The sequence below is a fragment of the Herpailurus yagouaroundi genome, unplaced genomic scaffold (genome assembly GCF_014898765.1).
Source record: "Herpailurus yagouaroundi ecotype Mexico unplaced genomic scaffold, PumYag 141, whole genome shotgun sequence".
Lineage (NCBI taxonomy): Eukaryota > Metazoa > Chordata > Mammalia > Carnivora > Felidae > Herpailurus > Herpailurus yagouaroundi.
The window spans coordinates 26,593,335-26,600,183 of NW_024412396.1; positions in this window are offsets into that span (position 1 = coordinate 26,593,335).

Below are 6,849 nucleotides of genomic sequence, written 5' to 3' on the forward strand. Positions count from 1 at the left end.
TCTGCCCCTCCCCCGTTCATGCTCTGTCTCTCTCTGTCCCAAAAATACATAAAAAACGTTGAAAAAAAATTAAAAAAAAATTAAAAATAGAAGTACCCTATGATGCAGACATCCCACTTCTAGATATATATCCAATGGAAGTGAAAAGATATCAGAATAGATCTGCATCCCAATGTTTTGCATCATTATTCACAATAGCCAGAATATAGAAACAACCTAAGTGAAAATTGAAAAGCCAACCTGATAGAGAATAGAACGGTGGTTACTAGGAGCTAGGGATAGGAGGGTTGAGGAGAAGTTGGCCAAAGGGTACAAACTTGCAGTCAGAAGATGAATAAGTTCTGAGGACCTCATGCGCGGCATTGTGATTACAACAGTACTATATTATATATTTCAAAGTTGTTAAGAAACTAGATCATAAATGTTCTCACCACAGAGTGAAATGATAATTATGGGAAATGCTGGAGCTGTTAGCTAATGCTATGGTAATCATATTGTAATATATAAATGTATCAATTAACATGTGGTACACCTTAAGCTTACACAGTATTATATGTCAGTTGTATATCAATTAAAAAAAATTTTTAACACACAGATCAATTAAACAAAATAGAAAGCCCAGAAATAAGCCCACACTTACATGGTCAATTAATCTATGACAAGGAAGGCAAGAATACTCAATGGAGAAAATATAGTCTTTTCAGTAAATGGTGCTGGGAAAACTGGACAGCTACATGTACAGGAATGAAACTGAACCACTTTCTTACACTATACGCAAAAATAAACTTGAAATAGATTAAACACCTAAAGCAATACCTGAAGCCATAAAAATTCTAGAAGAAAACACAGGCAGTAATTTCTCTGACATTGGCCATAGCAGCATTCTTCTAGATATATCTCCTAAGGCAAAGAAACAAAAGCAAAAATAAACTATTGTGACTACATCAAAATAAAAGGCTTTCATACAGCAAAGGAAACCATTAAAAAAAAAACAAAACAGAGAGGCAACCTAGTGAATGGGAGAAGAAATCTGCAATAATATATCTGCTAAGGGGTTAATATCCAAAATATAGAAAGAATTTAAACAACTCAACACACACACACACACACACACACCAATCTGCTTTACAAATGGACAGAGGGGGAGCCCGGGTGGCTCAGTTGGTTAAGCGTCCGACTTCAACTCAGGTCATGATCTCGCGGTCTGTGAGTTCGAGCCCCGCGTCTGGCTCTGGGCTGATGGCTCTGGGCTGATGGCTCAGAGCCTGGAGCCTGCTTCCTGCTTCCGATTCTGTGTCTCCCTCTCTCTCTACCCCTCCCCCGTTCATGCTCTGTCTCTCTCTGTCTCAAAAATAAATAAACGTTAAAAAAAATTTTTTTTTAAATAAACAAAAATGGACAGAGGACCTGAATAGACATTTACCCAAAGAATACATACAGATGGCCAACAAACACATGAAAATATATTCAACATTATTCACCATCAGGGAAATGAAAATCAAAACCACAGTGAGATATTAACTTACACCTATCAGAATGGCTAGTATCAGAAAGACAAGAAATAGCAAGTGTTGGCGTGGAGAAAAAGGAACTCTCATGCTCTGTTGGTGGGAATGTAAATTGGTGCAGCCACTGTGGAAAACAGTATGGAGGTTCCTCAAAGTATTAAAAATACAACTATGTATGATACAATAATTCAACTTCCAGGTATTTACCCAAAGAAAGGAAAACACTAAGTTGAAAAGATATATTCACCTCCTATGTTTATTGCAGCTTTATTTACAATAGCCGAGATATGGAAGCAATCTAGTGTCCATTGATAGACAAATGGATAAGGAAGATGCATGCATGTGCGCGCGCGCACGCGCACACACGCGCGCGTGCACACACACACACACACACACAATGGAATATTACTCGTCCATAAAAAAGGATGAGATCTTGCCATTTGCGACAACATGGATGGACCTAGAGGGTATTATACTAAGTGAAATAAGTCAGACTGAGATAAATACCATATGATATCACTTGTATATGGAATCTAACAAAAGAAATGAATGAACAAGCAAAAAGCAGAATAAGGCCTGTAAATACAGAGAATAAACTTACGGTTATCAGATAAATGTGAAGTGGGGGAGGGGAGGGATGGAGAAAAATAGGTGAAGGGAAGTAGAAGATACGGGCTTCCAGTTATAAAATAAGTAAGTCACAATAATAAAGTCACAGCATAGAGAATATGGCCAATGATATTGTAAGAGTGCTGTATGGTAACCGATGGTAGCTACCCTGTGGTAAACATAGCACAATGTTTAGAGAAGTTGAATCACTATATTGTACACCTGAAAATAATGTAACATTGTGTGTCAACTATACTCAAAAATTTTTTTTTATCTTAAAGAGACATACCATTTTGAAAAAGTTTAGAATGAATTAAAAGGATAAATGTCAATAAAAGGTAATATGTGACAAACACATACACAAAAGATATTCTTTTTGACAGTTTCTCAATGCTGACCCCTTGATAATTTGGTTTTACTCACTTTTTTCCTTCCTCAGTGTGATGTCCTGAGATTCAAAGTTCAGCCATCTCAGTGTTTTTGTCTAAGCAACGCCACAAACCTTTACCTACAGACCCAGCACCTTTGTTTAGATCAAGAGCCTGAATGTTGCAAGGACACTGGAGCAAGGAAAGCAGCAATGAAAAGGAGACACTGGTCTCCAGAAAAAGTGAGACCCCTTGGGATGCTCAAGGCATTCATTCCATAATGCTTTGAGATTGCACTTCCTAGAACAGCAGTACCCAGAAGGGCCAATACACTCTTCAGGCCCTTGGGGCCATCATCATTCCAAGTCTGGGTTACTATTTGATGGTTAGATGGACCAACAAAAATAAGTGTGTGCTCCTAGTGTGTCCAGCCTCCTCTTGGATCCTCAGATGCCTAAAGGATGATTCTAGCATCAGGTCCCCACCCTTTAAGGCCTTGCACCACCCAAAACCATCCGTAGTCAACTATCTGTGCACTTTTACCCATTAACTTATTGGGTACTTGCAACCCTTCAGTGGGTACATAAAATCCATACACTTATTTCATAGATGAAGTTATTCCCTTCTAGACTGACCCACATTTCAATAACATTTGATTAGGAAGACAAATATCCAATTATTGTGTTTAAATCTAAGAGTGGGGATTTTTCACTAGAAGAGTAAGGATTTAGAAAACAGTGTAAATCAATTATTTTCCGTGTACATATAAATTAAAGAAAGAGAAGTTTAACCTTGAATACCAAAAAAGGAGAAATTTTGAGGGATATTCTTTTTTTTTTTTTAGTTTTCTTTTTCTTTTTCTTTTTTTCTATTTTTTATTTTAATTTTTTAAAATTTACATCCAAATTAGTTAGCATCTAGTGCAACAATGATTTCAGGAGTAGATTCCTTAATGCCCCTTACCCATTTAGCCCATCCCCCCTCCCAAAACCCCTCCAGCAACCCTCAGTTTGTTCTTCATATTCATGAATCTCTTCTGTTTTGTCCCCCTCCCTGTTTTTATATTATTTTTGTTTCCCTTCCCTTATGTTCATCTGTTTTGTCTCTTAAAGTCCTCAGATGAGTGAAGTCATATGATTTTTGTCTTTCTCTGGGGCATAATACACTCCAGTTCCATCCACGTAGTTGCAAATGACAAGATTTCATTCTTTTTGATTGCCGAGTAGTACTCCATTGTGTATATATACCCCATCTTCTTTACCCATTCATCCATTGATGGACATTTGGGCTCTTTCCATACTTTGGCTATTGTTGATAGTGCTGCTATAAACATGGGGGTGCAGGTGTCCCTTCGAAACAGCACACCTGTATCCCTTGGATAAATGCCTAGTAGTGCAATTGCTGGGTCATAGGGTAGTTCTATTTTTAGTTTTTTGAAGAACCTCCATACAGTTTTCCAGAGTGGCTGCACCAGCTTGCATTCCCATTGAGGAATATCCTTGCCTGGCGGTTGCCACTGCTAGATTAGATGCTGAGCTATCCTGCTTTTTAGGCTCTCAAGAAAACAAGCTTCACAAATTATACCTCCCAACTCCTCCATCTCCATCTCTCTCTCCCTCATTTCCAGGGAGGGTTTAGCTTCAGTCTTGCCCAAAAGGAGAGGAATTACATTACCTACTAACTTTTCTCTTGGCCCAGGTATCCACACGGTACAATCAGGCTTAAGTGAAGCCTCAAAACCCACAGATCTGTGCAATTATAGCAAGACAGAGGCTATGAACTTAAAAGCCCATTTCTCTCAAGAAATTTTACATTGTCTCGTTTTCCCACTTTAGCATTGCATTGAGAGAGGTAGGAAGTAAACATTACCCTGCAGGTGACCTGAGGACTCCCAAGGTGTGGCTAGTATCTGAAATGAGGGCAGTCTCATTCAAGACCATGCTCTTTAACTTGGGGAATCTGTGCCAGAATTGAATTTCAGTATACCAGTTGGTGTCAGCATACTTTCAAATTGTTATTACTTTTATAAGCTTCCTTTTATTGCTTAATTGGTATACTTTTCTATTTGTGAAAATTACTTGAGTATCTTGTGGTGCAATGGAACACATCATAATTTTTTTCCAATAAAATTAATGGAATTGTAAAAAATCTAACAGCTTTTAACTTAGTGGGAGGGTTTTTAGGAACAAATTAAAGTCATTAACAAGGGATAAGATTATTTAGAAAACCCATAATGAAGGACCCAAATGAGAAGCACTCATTGTCATGATTTGCTCCCTTGGTAATAAAGAAGCTAGAATACTCTGAAATCAGATAACAAACACTCCCGTCTACGTAGAAAACTTTCAAGGAAATTGTGTTTAAGGAGATTATCTACAAAAAAAGTTCTGTGTATGAATTCATTTTCACAAACCCTTTCCTGTGGTGATTGGCTGAATACGTCATCAGTGCTAGATGTCCACACTTAATCTTCATGAATAGTCATAGAAGTTAATTAGCATCCAAGGAAGAACAGATGCACAATTGTCATCATAAAATGGAATTGTGGGTATGTAAAAAGAGAACACAAGGTAAACCAGACCCAGTCTATGAAATTCAGCTAATGAGATTGCCAAGAAACAGGTTCCATTTCTTATTTTGTGCTTTGATTGATTTGTCTATACCACCATGAATGTTTATCACTTTGTCAACTAGTCCTTTGGTGTGTAATTTCTTTATTATTTAGGAAATAAAACAAAACCTCCTTCAGCATTAATGTAATGAAATCTTATTATTTATAGGTAACTGTTAGGAGTTTTAGTAACCTACATATCTTTGGTTCCCTGGGTGAAGGCTTATTGATTTTTGTAGCGCCTGCTGTTAATGTTTGATGTTTGGTGATGGAGGCTCAGCTAATCTACACAGGGGAGCTGTTTACACGATCAGCGTAATTATTATCGGGTTGTATAATGTGCATGAGGCTACTGGTACTTACATTCTTACAACTTTATTAAACAAAATGGTTCTTTCCTTTCATTGCTACATCTGAAACCATAAACACACCTACAGGGATCCTTTTCTGAAACCCAGATGATACAGAGTAAGAGGTTACAAAGTTAGCTCCTGAATTTGGACCTGTCCTAAACTGTGTTCAGAGAAACCAATGAGGCCCTGTATTACTGGGCCCAGAACCATGGTAATATACAAGCAGAAAGTAGGCATGATTTTTCTAAGATTCTCTGAATTAACAAAGATTTTACAATAAAACAGCTGAGTGGCAACCTGCTGCCTGTCCAAGAGAGCTGATCAAGGATATCAAAAGCACTGGTCAGGAGGAGTCACCCAGAGAGAGATGGGACGGTGAGGGTCCGAGGAAAGGAGTCCAGGGAAGTCACCAATGACATACAGCTTCCTTAAATGTGTCCTTTGAACTCTAGGGCTGGAGTCCACTTGCTGTCCACACGAGCCACTTCCAAGGCCAGCGATGTTTTAGTCCTTGCTCCAAGATCAGTGGTTCTCAAACATACAGGCAGGCAGGGATCCCTTTCTAAGTAGATAGAAAGGTATCCAGAGCAAAGGGCTAGTATCCAAAATCTATAAAGAGCTCACCAAACTCCACACCGAAAAACAAATAACCCAGTGAAGAAATGGGCAGAAAACATGAATAGACACTTCTCTAAAGAAGACATCCGGATGGCCAACAGGCACATGAAAAGATGCTCAACGTCGCTCCTTATCAGGGAAATACAAATTAAAACCACACTCAGATATCACCTCACGCCAGTCAGAGTGGCCAAAATGAACAAATCAGGAGACTATAGATGCTGGAGAGGATGTGGAGAAACGGGAACCCTCTTGCACTGTTGGTGGGAATGCAAATTGGTGCAGCCACTCTGGAAAACAGTGTGGTGGTTCCTCAGAAAATTAAAAATAGACCTACCCTATGACCCAGCAATAGCACTGCTAGGAATTTATCCAAGGGATACAGGAGTACTGATGCATAGGGGCACTTGTACCCCAATGTTTATGGCAGCACTCTCAACAATAGCCAAATTATGGAAAGAGCCTAAATGTCCATCAACTGATGAATGGATAAAGAAATTGTGGTTTATATACACAATGGAGTACTACATGGCAATGAGAAAGAATGAAATATGGCCCTTTGTAGCAACGTGGATGGAACTGGAGAGTGTGATGCTAAGTGAAATAAGCCATACAGAGAAAGACACATACCATATGTTTTCACTCTTATGTGGATCCTGAGAAGCTTAACAGAAACCCATGGGGGAGGGGAAGGAAAAAAAAAAAAAAAGAGGTTAGAGTGGGAGAGAGCCAAAGCATAAGAGACTCTTAAAAACTGAGAACAAACTGAGGGTTGATGGGGG